Here is an 18332-nt window from a genome sequence, read left to right on the forward strand (position 1 = left end):
GACACACGTGCAGAACAACACGGAAACTTCAGCACTGACATCGACACACGTGCAGAACGACACAAACTTCAGCACTGACATCGACACCAGCGCAGAACGACATGGAAACTGCAGACTGACATCGACACACGTGCAGAACGACACGGAAACTTCAGCAGGGACATCGACACACGTACAGAACGACACGGAAACTTCAGCACTGACATTGACACACGTGCGGAACGACACGGAAAATTCAGCACTGACATCAACACACGTGCAGAACGACACGGAAAATTCAGCACTGACATCGACACACGTGCGGAGCAACACAGAAACTTCACCACTGACATCAACACACGTGCGGAACGACACAGAAACTTCAGCACCTGACATCGACACACATGCAGAACGGCAAAGAAAATTCAGCACTGACATCGACACACGTGCGGAACGACACCGAAGCCTCAGCACTGACATCGACACACGTGAGGAACGACACCGAAACTTCAGCACTGACATCGACATTTGCAGAACTGCATAGAAACTTCAGCACTGACATCGACACACGTGATGAACGACACGGAAACTTCACCACTGTCATCGACACACGTGCGGAACGACACGGAAACTTCAGCACTGTCATGGACACACGTGCAGAAAAACACGGAAACTTCAGCACTGACATCGACACACGTGCAGAACGGCATAGAAACTTCAGCACTGACATCAACACACGTGCGGAATGACACGGAAACTTCAGCACTGACATCGACACACGAGAAGAACGACACAGAAACATCAGCACTGACATCGACACACGTGCGGAATGACAGTGAAACGTCAGCACTGACATCGACACACGTGCAGAACAACACAGAAACTTCAGCACTAACATCGACACACGTGCAAAACCGCACGGAAACTTCCGCACTGACATCGGCACACGTGCAGAACAACACAGAAACTTCAGCACTGACATCGACACACGTGCAAAACCGCACGGAAACTTCAGCACTGACATCTACACACATGCAGAACAACACAGAAACATCAGCACTGACATCGATACATGTGCAGAACGACACGGAAACTCCAGCACTGTTATTGACACACGTGCAGAATGACGCAGAAACTCCAGCAGCACCATCGACACCAGCGCAGAACGACACGGAAACTTCAGCACTGACATGGACACATGTGTGGAACGACACGGAAACTTCAGCACCGACATAGACACAGGTGCAGAGCGGCACAGAAACTTCAGCACTGACATCGATACACGTGCAGAACGACACAGAAACCTCAGCACTGACATCGACACACGTGCAGAACGGCACAGAAACTTCACCACTGACATCGACACACGTGCAGAACGACACAGAAACTTCAGCACTGACATCGACATTTGCAGAACTGCATAGAAACCTCAGCACTGACATCGACACACGTGCGGAACGACACCGAAACCTCAGCACTGACATCGACACACGTGCAGAAAAACACAGAAACTTCAGCACTGACATTGACACACGTGCAGAACGACACAGAAACTTCAGCACTGACATCGACACACCTACAGAATGGCACAGAAACTTCAGCACTGACATCGACACACGTGCGCAACGACACAGAAACTTCAGCACTGACATCGACACACGTGCAGAACGGCACAGAAACTTCAGCACTGACATCGACACACGTGCGGAACTACACCGAAGCCTCAGTACTGACATTGACACACGTGCAGAAATGCACAGAAACTTCAGCACTGACATCGACACACGTGCAGAACGACACAGAAACTTCAGCACTGACATCGACACACGTGCAGAAAGGCACAGAAACTTCAGCATTGACATCGACACACGTGAAGAACAACACCGAATCTTCAGCACTGACATCGACACACGTGCAGAATTGTACAGAAACATCAGCACCTGACTTCGACACACGTGCAGAACGTCACAGAAACTTCACCACTGACATCGACACACGTGCAGACCAACACGGAAACTTCAGCACTGACATTGACACACGTGCAGAACGACACCGAAACTTCAGCACTGACATCGACACCAGCGCAGAACGACATGGAAACTTCAGTACTGACATCGACACATGTGTAGAACGACACAGAAACTTCAGCACTGACATCGACTCACGTGCAGAACGGCACGGAATCTTCATAACTGACATCTACACACAAGCAGAACGACGCGGAAAGTTCAGCATTGACATCTACACAAATGCAGAATGAGACGGAAACTTCAGGACTGACATCGACACCAGCGCAGAATGACACGGAAAACTCAGCACTGACATCGACACAGGTGCAAGACAACACGGAAACTCCAGCACAGACATCGACACACGTGCAGAACGACATAGTAACCTCAGCACTGACATCGACACAAGTGCTGAACGACACGGAAACTTCAGCACTGACATCGACACACGTGCAGAAAGACACGGAAACCTCAGCACTGACATCGACACACGTGCGGAACGACACAGAAACTTTAGCACTGACATCGACACACGTGCAGAAAGACACGGAAACCTCAGCACTGACATCTACACACGTGCAGAACGACATAGTAACTTCAGCACTGACATCGACACAAGTGCTGAACGACACGGAAACTTCAGCACTGACATCGACACACATGCAGAAAGACACGGAAACCTCAGCACTGACATCTACACACGTGCAGAACGACATAGTAACTTCAGCACTGACATCGACACAAGTGCTGAACGACACGGAAACTTCAGCACTGACATCGACACACATGCAGAAAGGCACAGAAACCTCAGCACATGACTTCGACACATGTGCAGAACGACACCGAAACTCCAGCACTGACATCGACACACGTGCAGAATGACACAGAAACCTCGGCACTGACATCGACACCAGCGCAGAATGACACGGAAACCTCAGTACTGACATCGACACACATGCAGAAAAACACGGAAACTTTAGCACTGTCATCGACACACGTGCAGAACGACACCGAAACCTCAGCACTGACATCGACACACGTGAGGAACGACACCGAAACTTCAGCACTGACATCGACATTTGCAGAACTGCATAGAAACTTCAGCACTGACATCGACACACGTGATGAACGACACGGAAACTTCACCACTGTCATCGACACACGTGCGGAACGACACGGAAACTTCAGCACTGTCATGGACACACGTGCAGTAAAACGCGGAAACTTCAGCACTGACATCGACACACGTGCAGAACGGCATAGAAACTTCAGCACTGACATCGACACACGTGCGGAATGACACGGAAACTTCAGCACTGACATCTACACACGTGCAGAACGACACAGAAACATCAGCACTGACATCGACACACGTGCAAAACCGCACGGAAACTTCCGCACTGACATCGGCACACGTGCAGAACAACACAGAAACTTCTGCACTGACATCGACACACGTGCAAAACCGCACAGAAACTTCAGCACTGACATCTACACACATGCAGAACAACACAGAAACATCAGCACTGACATCGACACATGTGCAGAACGACACGGAAACTCCAGCACTGTTATCGACACACGTGCAGAATGACGCAGAAACTCCAGCAGCACCATCGACACCAGCGCAGAACGACACGGAAACTTCAGCACTGACATGGACACATGTGTGGAACGACACGGAAACTTCAGCACCGACATAGACACAGGTGCAGAACGGCACAGAAACTTCAGCACTGACACCGACACACGTGCAGAACGGCACACAAACGTCAGCACTGACATCTACACACGTGCGGAATGACACGGAAACTTCAGCACTGTCATCGACACACGTGCAGAACGGCACAGAAACTTCACCACTGACATCGACACACGTGCAGAACGACACAGAAACTTCAGCACTGACATCGACACACGAGCAGAACGACACAGAAACTTCAGCACTGACATCGACATTTGCAGAACTGCATAGAAACCTCAGCACTGACATCGACACACGTGCGGAACGACACCGAAACCTCAGCACTGACATCGACACACGTGCGCAATGACACAGAAATGTCAGCACTGTCATCGACACACGTGCAGAAAAACACAGAAACTTCAGCACTGACATTGACACACGTGCAGAACGACACAGAAACTTCAGCACTGACATCGACACACGTGCAGAACGGCACAGAAACTTCAGCACTGACATCGACACACGTGCGGAACGACACCGAAACCTCAGCACTGACATCGACACACGTGCGGAACGACACCGAAGCCTCAGCACTGACATTGACACACGTGCAGAAATGCACAGAAACTTCAGCACTGACATCGACACACGTGCAGAACGACACAGAAACTTCAGCACTGACATCGACACACGTGCGGAACGACAACGAAACTTCAGCACTGACATCGACACACGTGCGCTACGACACAGAAACTTCAGCACTGACATCGACTCACGTGCAGAACGGCACGGAATCTTCATAACTGACATCTACACACAAGCAGAACGACGCGGAAAGTTCAGCATTGACATCTACACAAATGCAGAATGAGACGGAAACTTCAGGACTGACATCGACACCAGCGCAGAATGACACGGAAAACTCAGCACTGACATCGACACACGTGCAAGACAACACGGAAACTCCAGCACAGACATCGACACACGTGCAGAACGATATAGTAACTTCAGCACTGACATCGACACAAGTGCTGAACGACACGGAAACTTCAGCACTGACATCGACACACGTGCAGAAAGACACGGAAACCTCAGCACTGACATCGACACACGTGCAGAACGACACAGAAACTTTAGCACTGACATCGACACACATGCAGAAAGGCACAGAAACCTCAGCACATGACTTCGACACATGTGCAGAACGACACCGAAACTCCAGCACTGACATCGACACACGTGCAGAATGACACAGAAACCTCAGCACTGACATCGACACCAGCGCAGAATGACACGGAAACCTCAGTACTGACATTGACACACGTGCAGAATGACGCAGAAACTCCAGCAGCACCATCGACACCAGCGCAGAACGACACGGAAACCTCAGCACTGACATGGACACATGTGTGGAACGACACGGAAACTTCAGCACCGACATAGACACAGGTGCAGAACGGCACAGAAACTTCAGCACTGACACCGACACACGTGCAGAACGGCACACAAACGTCAGCACTGACATCTACACACGTGCGGAATGACACGGAAACTTCAGCACTGTCATCGACACACGTGCAGAACGGCACAGAAACTTCACCACTGACATCGACACACGAGCAGAACGACACAGAAACTTCAGCACTGACATCGACACACGAGCAGAACGACACAGAAACTTCAGCACTGACATCGACATTTGCAGAACTGCATAGAAACCTCAGCACTGACATCGACACACGTGCGGAACGACACCGAAACCTCAGCACTGACATCGACACACGTGCAGAACAACACCGAAACCTCAGCACTGACATCGACACACGTGCAGAACAACACGGAAACGTAAGCACTGACATTGACACACGTGGGGAACGACACCGAAACTTCAGCACTGACATCGACACACGTGCAGAATGGCACAGAAACATCAGCACCTAACTTGGACACACGTGCAGAACGACACAGAAACTTCAGCACGGTCATCGACACACGTGCGGAACGACACAGAAACTTCAGCACTGCCATCGCCACACGTGCAGAACGACACAGAAACCTCAGCACTGACATCGACACGTGCAGAAAGGCACAGCAACTTCAGCACTGACATTGACACACGTGCAGAACAACACAGAAACTTCAGCACTGACATCGACACACGTGCAGAACGACACAAACTTCAGCACTGACATCGACACCAGCGCAGAACGACATGGAAACTGCAGACTGACATCGACACACGTGCAGAACGACACGCAAACTTCAGCAGGGACATCGACACACGTGCGGAACGACACGGAAAATTCAGCACTGACATCAACACACGTGCAGAACGACACGGAAAATTCAGCACTGATATCGACACACGTGCGGAGCAACACAGAAACTTCACCACTGACATCGACACACGTGCGGAACGACACAGAAACTTCAGCACCTGACATCGACACACATGCAGAACGGCAAAGAAAATTCAGCACTGACATCGACACACGTGCGGAACAACACCGAACCCTCAGCACTGACATCGACACACGTGCAGAATGGCAAAGAAAATTCAGCACTGACATCGACACACGTGCGGAACGACACCGAAGCCTCAGCACTGACATTGACACACGTGCAGAAATGCACAGAAACTTCAGCACTGACATCGACACACGTGCAGAACGACACCGAAACTTCAGCACTGACATCGACACACGTGTGCAACGACACAGAAACTTCAGCACTGACATCGACACACATGCAGAACGGCACGGAAACTTCAGCACTGACATCGACACACATGCAGAACGACACAGAAACGTCAGCACTGACATCGACACACGTGCAGAACGACACGGAAACGTCAGCACTGACATCGACACACGTGCAGAACGACACGGAAACTTCAGCACTGACATGGACACATGTGTGGAACGACACGGAAACTTCAGCACCGACATAGACACAGGTGCAGAACGGCACAGAAACTTCAGCACTGAAATCGACACATGTGCAGAACAACACAGAAACCTCAGCACTGACATCGACACACGTGCAGAACGGCACAGAAACTTCAGCACTGACATCTACACACGTGCGGAACGACACGGAAACTTCAGCACTGACATAGACACATGTGCGGAATGACACAGAAACTTCAGCACTGACATCAACACACGTGTGGAATGACACAGAAAAAAGTCAGCACTGACATCGACACACGTGCGGAACGGCACGGAATCTTCATAACTGACATCGACACACAAGCAGAACGACGCGGAAACGTCAGCACTGATATCGACACACGTGCGGAACGACACCGAAACCTCAGCACTGACATCGACACAGGTGCAGAACGACACGGAAACTTCAGCACTGACATCAACACACGTGCGGAATGACACAGAAACTTCAGCACTGACATCGACACACTAGCAGAACGACGCGGAAACTTCAGCACTGATATCGACACACGTGCAATACGACACCGAAACCTCAGCACTGACTTCGACACAGGTGCAGAACGACACGGAAACTTCAGCACTGACATCGACACAGGTGCAGAACGACACAGAAACTTCAGACTGACATCGACACGCGTGCAGAACGACACGGAAACTTCAGACTGACATCGACACGCGTGCAGAACGACACGGAAACTTCAGCAGTGACATCGACACACATGCAGAACGACACGGAAACTTCAGCACTGACATCGACACATGTGCAGAACGACATGGAAACTTCTGCACTGACATCGACACACGTGTAGAACGACACGGAAACTTCAGCACTGACATCGACACACGTGCAGAACGGCACAGAAACTTCAGCACTGACATGGAAACATGTGCGGAACGGCACGGAATCTTCATAACTGACATCTATACACTAGCAGAACGACGCGGAAACATCAGCACTGATATTGACACACGTGTGGAACGACACCGAAACTTCAGCTCTGACATCGACACACGTGCGCAATGACACAGAAACCTCAGCACTGACATCGACACACGTGCGGAACGACACCGAAACCTCAGCACTGACATCGACACATATGCAGAAAGGCACAGAAACTTCAGCACTGACATCGACACACGTGCAGAACAACACGGAAACATTCAGCACTGTCATCGACACAGGTGCAGAACGACACGGAAACTTCAGCACTGACATCGACACACGTGCAGAACGTCACGGAAAGTTCAGCAGGGACATCGACACACGTGTAGAACGACACAAACTTCAGCACTGACATCGACACACGTGCAGAACGACACAGAAACTTCAGCACTGACATCGACACACGTGCGGAAAGACACGGACACTTCGGCACTGACATCGACACACGTGCAGAACGACACGAACACTTCGACACTGCCATGGACACACATGCGGAACGATGCAAACTTCAACATTGACATCGACACCAGCGCAGAACGACATGGAAACTTCAGACTGACATCAACACACGTGCAGAACGACACGGAAACTTCAGCAGGGACATCGACACATGTGCGGAACGACACGGAAAATTCAGCACTGACATCGACACTCGTGCGGAACAACACCGAAACCTCAGCACTGACATCCACACACGTGCGGAACGACACCGAAACTTCAGCACTGACATCGACACACATGCAGAACAACACAGAAACTTCAGCACTGACATCGACACACGTGCGGAACGACACGGAAACTTCAGCACCTGACATCGACACATGTGCAGAACGGCACCGAAACGTCAGCACTGACATCGACACATGCGCAGAACGACACAGAAACTTCACCACTGACATCGACACACGTGCAGAACGACACGGACACCTCAGCACTGACATCGACACACGTGCAGAACAACACGGAAACTTCCGCACTGACAGACACACGTGCGGAACGACACCGAAACTTCAGCACTGACCACGACACACGTGCAGAATGGCACAGAAACATCAGCACCTAACATCGACACATGTGCAGAACGACACAGAAACTTCAGCACTGTCATCGACACACGTGCAGAACGACACAGAATCCTCAGCACTGACATCGACACACGTGCAGACCAACACAGAAACTTCAGCACTGACATTGACACACGTGCAGAACGACACAGAAACTTCAGCACTGACATCGACCCACCTACAGAATGGCACAGAAACTTCAGCACTGACATCGACACACGTGCAGAACGGCACAGAAACTTCAGCACTGACATCGACACACGTGCGGAACGACACCGAAACTTCAGCACTGACATCGACACACGTGCGGAACGACACCGAAACCTCAGCACTGACATTGACACACGTGCAGAAATGCACAGAAACTTCAGCACTGACATCGACACATGTGCAGAACGACACAGAAACTACACACATGCAGAACGAGACGGAAACTTCAGGACTGACATCGACACCAGCGCAGAATGACACGGAAACCTCAGCACTGACATCGACACACGTGCAAGACAACACGGAAACTGCAGCACAGACATCGACACATGTGCAGAACGACATAGAAACTTCAGCACTGACATCGACACAGGTGCAGAACGACGCGGAAACTTCAGCACTGATATCGACACAGGTGCAGAACGACACGGAAACTTCAGCACTGACATCGACACACGTGAGGAACGACACCGAAACTTCAGCACTGACATCGACACACGTGCAGAACGACACCGAAACCTCAGCACTGACATCGACACAAGTGCAGAAAGGCACAGAAACTTCAGCACTGACATCGACACACGTGCGCAACGACACAGAAACTTCAGCACTGACATCGACACACGTGCACAACGGCACAGAAACTTCAGCACTGACATCGACACACGTGCGGAACGACACGGAAACTTCAGCACTGACATCGACACACGTGAGGAACGACACAGAAACTTCAGCACTGACATCGACACACATGCAGAACGACACCGAAACCTCAGCACTGACATCGACACAGGTGCAGAACGACACAGAAACTACAGACTGACATCGACACGCGTGCAGAACGACACGGAAACTTCAGCAGTGACATCGACACACATGCGGAACGACACGGAAACTTCAGCACTGACATCGACACACGTGCAGACCAACACAGAAACTTCAGCACTGACATTGACACACGTGCAGAGCGACACAGAAACTTCAGCACTGACATCGACACACCTACAGAATGGCACAGAAACTTCAGCACTGACATCGACACACGTGCTGAACAGCACAGAAACTTCAGCACTGACATCGACACACGTGCGGAACGACACCGAAACTTCAGCACTGACATCGACACACGTGCGGAACGACACCGAAACCTTAGCACTGACATTGACACACGTGCAGAAATGCACAGAAACTTCAGCACTGACATCGACACACGTGCAGAACGACACAGAAACTTCAGCACTGACATCAACTCACGTGCAGAACGGCACGGAATCTTCATAACTGACATCTACACACATGCAGAACGAGACGGAAACTTCAGGACTGACATCGACACCAGCGCAGAATGACACGGAAACCTCAGCACTGACATCGACACACGTGCAAGACAACACGGAAACTCCAGCACAGACATCGACACACGTGCAGAACGACACGGAAACTTCAGCACTGACATCGACACACGTGCAGAAAGACACGGAAACCTCAGCACTGACATCGACACACGTGCAAGACAACACGGAAACTCCAGCACTGACATCGACACAAGTAGTGAACGACACGGAAACTTCAGCACTGACATCGACACACGTGCAGAAAGACACGGAAACCTCAGCACTGACATCGACACACGTGCAGAACGACACAGAAACTTTAGCACTGACATCGACACACGTGCAGAAAGCACAGAAACCTCAGCACAGGACTTCGACACATGTGCAGAACGACACCGAAACTCCAGCACTGACATCGACGCACGTGCAGAACGACACAGAAACCTCAGCACTGACATCGACACCAGCGCAGAATGACACGGAAACCTCAGTACTGACATCGACACACGTGCAGAAAAACATGGATACTTTAGCACTGTCATCGACACATGTGCAGAACGACACCGAAACCTCAGCACTGACATCGACACACGTGAGGAACGACACAGAAACTTCAGCACTGACATCGACACACATGCAGAACGACACCGAAACCTCAGCACTGACATCGACACAGGTGCAGAACGACACAGAAACTTCAGACTGACATCGACACGCGTGCAGAACGACACGGAAACTTCAGACTGACATCGACACGCGTGCAGAACGACACGGAAACTTCAGCAGTGACATCGACACACATGCGGAACGACACGAAGACTTCAGCACTGACATCGACACATATGCAGAACGACATGGAAACTTCAGCACTGACATCGACACACGTGCAGAACGGCACAGAAACTTCAGCACTGACACGGAAACACGTGCGGAACGGCACGGAATCTTCATAACTGACATCTACACACTAGCAGAACGACGCGGAAACATCAGCACTGATATTGACACACGTGTGGAACGACACCGAAACTTCAGCACTGACATCGACACACGTGCGCAATGACACAGAAACCTCAGCACTGACATCGACACACGTGCGGAACGACACCGAAACCTCAGCACTGACATCGACACACATGCAGAAAGGCACAGAAACTTCAGCACTGACATCGACACACGTGCAGAACAACACGGAAACATTCAGCACTGACATCGACACACGTACAGAATGGCACAGAAACTTCAGCAATGACATCGACACACGTGCGCAACGACACAGAAACTTCAGCACTGTCATCGACACACGTGCAGAACGGCAGGGAAACTTCAGCATTGACATCGACACACATGCAGAACGACACGGAAACTTCAGGACTGACATCGACACCAGCGCAGAATGACACGGAAACCTCAGCACTGACATCGACACACGTGCAAGACAACACGGAAACTGCAGCACAGACATCGACACATGTGCAGAACGACATAGAAACTTCAACACTGACATCGACACACGTGCAGTACGACACCGAAACCTCAGCACTGACATCGACACAAGTGCAGAAAGGCACAGAAACTTCAGCACTGACATCGACACACGTGCAGAACGACACAGAAACTTCAGCACTGACATCGACACACGTGCAGAACGACACCGAACCCTCAGCACTGACATCGACACAAGTGTAGAAAGGCACAGAAACTTCAGCACTGACATCGACACACGTGCAGAACGACACAGAAACTTCAGCACTGCCATTGACACACCTACAGAATGGCACAGAAACTTCAGCACTGACATCGACACACGTGCGCAACGACACAGAAACTTCAGCACTGACATCGACACACGTGCAGAACGGCACAGAAACTTCAGCAGTGACATCGACACAAATGCGGAACGAAACGGAAACTTCAGCACTGACATCGACACACGTGCAGAACGGCACAGAAACTTCAGCACTGACATCGAAACACGTGCGGAACGGCATGGAATCTTCATAACTGACATCTACACACTAGCAGAACGACGCGGAAACATCAGCACTGATATTGACACACGTGTGGAACGACACCGAAACTTCAGCACTGACATCGACACACGTGCGCAATGACACAGAAACCTCAGCACTGACATCGACACACGTGCGGAACGTCACCGAAACCTCAGCACTGACATCGACACACATACAGAAAGGCACAGAAACTTCAGCACTGACATCGACACACGTGCAGAACAACACGGAAACATTCAGCACTGACATCGACACACGTACAGAATGGCACAGAAACTTCAGCACTGACATCGACACACGTGCGCAACGACACGGAAACTTCAGCATTGACATCGACACACATGCAGAACGACACGGAAACTTCAGGACTGACATCGACACCAGCGCAGAATGACACGGAAACCTCAGCACTGACATCGACACACGTGCAAGACAACACGGAAACTGCAGCACAGACATCGACACATGTGCAGAACGACATAGAAACTTCAACACTGACATCGACACACGTGCAGTACGACACCGAAACCTCAGCACTGACATCGACACAAGTGCAGAAAGGCACAGAAACTTCAGCACTGACATCGACACACGTGCAGAACGACACAGAAACTTCAGCACTGACATCGACACACGTGCAGAACGACACCGAAACCTCAGCACTGACATCGACACAAGTGCAGAAAGGCACAGAAACTTCAGCACTGACATCGACACACGTGCAGAACGACACAGAAACTTCAGCACTGACATTGACACACCTACAGAATGGCACAGAAACGTCAGCACTGACATCGACACACGTGCGCAACGACACAGAAACTTCAGCACTGACATCGACACACGTGCAGAACGCCACTGAAACTTCAGCACTGACATCGACACACGTGCGGAATGACACGGAAACTTCAGCACTGACATCGACACATGTGCGGAACGACACCGAAACCTCAGCACTGACATCGACACATGTGCAGAAAGGCACAGAAACTTCAGCACTGACATCGACACACGTGCGGAACGACATGGAAACTTCAGCACTGACATCGACACATGTGCGGAACGACGCGGAAACCTCAGCACTGACATCGACACACGTATGGAAAGGCACGGAGACTTCAGCACTGACATCGACACACGTGCGGAACGACACAGAAACTTCAGCACTGACATTGACACGTGTGCAGAACGACACCGAAACGTCAGCGTTGACATCGACACATGTGCAGATCGGCACGTAAACTTCAGCACTGACATCGACACACGTGCAGAACGACACAGAAACATCAGCACTGACATCGACACAGGTGCGGAACGACACCGAAACACGTACAGAATGGCACAGAAACTTCAGCACTGACATCGACACACGTGCGCAACGACACAGAAACTTCAGCACTGACATCGACACACGTGCATCACGGCACGCAATCTTCATAACTGACATCTACACACAAGCAGAACGACGCGGAAACTTCAGCACTGACATCGACACACGTGCGGAACGACACCGAAACTTCAGCACTGACATCGACACACGTGCGGAACGACACCGAAACCTCAGCACTGACATCGACACACGTGCAGAACGACACCGAAACCTCAGCACTGACAACGACACACGTGCAGAAAGGCACAGAAACCTCAGCACTGACATCGACACACGTGCAGAACGACACCGAAACCTCAGCACTGACAACGACACACGTGCGGAACGACACCGAAACTTCAGCACTGACATCGACACACGTGCAGAATGGCACAGAAACATCAGCACCTGACTTCGACACACGTGCAGAACGACACAGAAACTTCAGCACTGACGTTGACACACGTGCAGAACGACACAAACTTCAGCACTGACATCGACATACGTGCAGAACGTCTCGGAAAGTTCAGCAGGGACATCGACACACGTGCAGAACGACACGGACACTTCGGCACTGACATCGACACACGTGCAGAACGACACGAACACTTCGGCACTGCCATGGACACACATGCGGAACGACACGGAAACTTCAGCACTGACATCGACACATGTGCAGAACGACATGGAAACTTCAGCACTGACATCGACACACGTGCAGAACGGCACAGAAACTTCAGCACTGACATCGAAACACGTGCGGAACGGCACGGAATCTTCATAACTGACATCTACACACTAGCAGAACGACGCGGAAACATCAGCACTGATATTGACACACGTGTGGAACGACACCGAAACTTCAGCACTGACATCGACACACGTGCGCAATGACACAGAAACCTCAGCACTGACATCGACACACATGCGGAACGACACCGAAACCTCAGCACTGACATCGACACACATGCAGAAAGGCACAGAAACTTCAGCACTGACATCGACACACGTGCAGAACAACACGGAAACATTCAGCACTGACATCGACACACGTACAGAATGGCACAGAAACTTCAGCACTGACATCGACACACGTGCGCAACGACACAGAAACGTCAGCACTGTCAACAACACACGTGCAGAACGGCAGGGAAACTTCAGCATTGACATCGACACACATGCAGAACGACACGGAAACTTCAGGACTGACATCGACACCAGCGCAGAATGACACGGAAACCTCAGCACTGACATCGACACACGTGCAAGACAACACGGAAACTGCAGCACAGACATCGACACATGTGCAGAACGACATAGAAACTTCAACACTGACATCGACACACGTGCAGTACGACACGGAAACTTCAGCACTGACATCGACACACGTGCAGAACGACGCGGAAACTTCAGCACTGATATCGACACAGGTGCAGAACGACACGGAAACTTCAGCACTGACATCGACACACGTGAGGAACGACACCGAAACTTCAGCACTGACATCGACACACGTGCAGAACGACACCGAAACCTCAGCACTGACATCGACACACGTGCAGAACGGCACAGAAACTTCAGCACTGACATCGACACACCTACAGAATGGCACAGAAACTTCAGCACTGACATCGACACACGTGCGCAACGACACAGAAACTTCAGCACTGACATCGACACACGTGCACAACGGCACAGAAACTTCGGCACTGACATCGACACACGTGCGGAACGACACGGAAACTTCAGCACTGACATCGACACACGTGAGGAACGACACAGAAACTTCAGCACTGACATTGACACACGTGCAGAACGACACAGAAACTTCAGCACTGACATCGACACACCTACAGAATGGCACAGAAACTTCAGCACTGACATCGACACACGTGCAGAACAGCACAGAAACTTCAGCACTGACATCGACACACGTGCAGAACGACGCGGAAACTTCAGCACTGATATCGACACAGGTGCAGAACGACACGGAAACTTCAGCACTGACATTAACACACGTGAGGAACGACACCGAAACTTCAGCACTGACATCGACACACGTGCAGAACGACACCGAAACCTCAGCACTGACATCGACACAAGTGCAGAAAGGCACAGAAACCTCAGCACTGACATCGACACACGTGCAGAACGACACAGAACCTTCAGCACTGACATTGACACACCTACAGAATGGCACAGAAACTTCAGCACTGACATCGACACACGTGCGCAACGACACAGAAACTTCAGCACTGACATCGACACACGTGCACAACGGCACAGAAACTTCGGCACTGACATCGACACACGTGCGGAACGACACGGAAACTTCAGCACTGACATCGACACACGTGAGGAACGACACAGAAACTTCAGCACTGACATTGACACACGTGCAGAACGACACAGAAACTTCAGCACTGACATCGACACACCTACAGAATGGCACAGAAACTTCAGCACTGACATCGACACACGTGCAGAAGAGCACAGAAACTTCAGCACTGACATCGACACACGTGCGGAACGACACCGAAACTTCAGCACTGACATCGACACACGTGCGGAACGACACCGAAACCTCAGCACTGACATTGACACACGTGCAGAAATGCACAGAAACTTCAGCACTGACATCGACACACGTGCAGAACGACACAGAAACTTCAGCACTGACATCGACTCACGTGCAGAACAGCACGGAATCTTCATAACTGACATCTACACACAAGCAGAACGACGCGGAAACTTCAGCATTGACATCTACACACGTGCAGAACGAGACGGAAACTTCAGGACTGACATCGACACCAGCGCAGAATGACACGGAAACTTCAGCACTGACATCGACACACGTGCAAGACAACACGGAAACTCCAGCACAGACATCGACACACGTGCAGAACGACATAGTAACCTCAGCACTGACATCGACACAAGTGCTGAACGACACGGAAACTTCAGCACTGACATCGACACACGTGCAGAAAGACACGGAAACCTCAGCACTGACATCGACACACGTGCAGAACGACACAGAAACTTTAGCACTGACATCGACACACGTGCAGAACGACACAGAAACTTTAGCACTGACATCGACACACGTGCAGAAAGGCACAGAAACCTCAGCACATGACTTTGACACATGTGCAGAACGACACCGAAACTCCAGCACTGACATCGACACACGTGCAGAACGACACAGAAACCTCAGCACTGACATCGACACCAGCGCAGAATGACACGGAAACCTCAGTACTGACATCGACACACGTGCAGAAAAACATGGATACTTTAGCACTGTCATCGACACATGTGCAGAACGACACCGAAACCTCAGCACTGACATCGACACACGTGAGGAACGACACAGAAACCTCAGCACTGACATCGACACACATGCAGAACGACACCGAAACCTCAGCACTGACATCGACACAGGTGCAGAACGACACAGAAACTTCAGACTGACATCGACCCGCGTGCAGAACGACACGGAAACTTCAGCAGTGACATCGACACACATGCGGAACGACACGGAATCTTCAGCACTGACATCGACACATGTGCAGAACGACATGGAAACTTCAGCACTGACATCGACACACGTGCAGAACGGCACAGAAACTTCAGCACTGACATGGAAACACGTGCGGAACGGCACGGAATCTTCATAACTGACATCTACACACTAGCAGAACGACGCGGAAACATCAGCACTGATATTGACACACGTGTGGAACGACACCGAAACTTCAGCACTGACATCGACACACGAGCGCAATGACACAGAAACCTCAGCACTGACATCGACACACGTGCGGAACGACACCGAAACCTCAGCACTGACATCGACACACATGCAGAAAGGCACAGAAACTTCAGCACTGACATCGACACACGTGCAGAACAACACGGAAACATTCAGCACTGACATCGACACACGTACAGAATGGCACAGAAACTTCAGCACTGACATCGACACACGTGCGCAACGACACAGAAACTTCAGCGCTGTCATCGACACACGTGCAGAACGGCACGGAAACTTCAGCATTGACATCGACACACCTGCAGAACGACACGGAAACTTCAGGACTGACATCGACACCAGCGCAGAATGACACGGAAACCTCAGCACTGACATCGACACACGTGCAAGACAACACGGAAACTGCAGCACAGACATCAACACATGTGCAGAACGACATAGAAACTTCAACACTGACATCGACACACGTGCAGTACGACACGGAAACTTCAGCACTGACATCGACACACGTGCAGAACGACGCGGAAACTTCAGCACTGATATCGACACAGGTGCAGAACGACACGGAAACTTCAGCACTGACATCGACACACGTGAGGAACGACACCGAAACTTCAGCACTGACATCGACACACGTGCAGAACGACACCGAGACCTCAGCACTGACATCGACACAAGTGCAGAAAGGCACAGAAACTTCAGCACTGACATCGACACACGTGCAGAATGACACAGAAACTTCAGCACTGACATTGACACACCTACAGAATGGCACAGAAACTTCAGCACTGACATCGACACACGTGCGCAACGACACAGAAACTTCAGCACTGACATCGACACACGTGCACAACGGCACAGAAACTTCAGCACTGACATCGACACACGTGCGGAACGACACGGAAACTTCAGCACTGACATCGACACACGTGAGGAACGACACAGAAACTTCAGCACTGACATCGACACACATGCAGAACGACACCGAAACCT

This window comes from Chiloscyllium plagiosum, unplaced genomic scaffold, assembly GCF_037043375.1.
Source record: "Chiloscyllium plagiosum isolate Xiang-an unplaced genomic scaffold, Cpla_swu_hap1 HiC_scaffold_12, whole genome shotgun sequence".
Taxonomy (NCBI): domain Eukaryota; kingdom Metazoa; phylum Chordata; class Chondrichthyes; order Orectolobiformes; family Hemiscylliidae; genus Chiloscyllium; species Chiloscyllium plagiosum.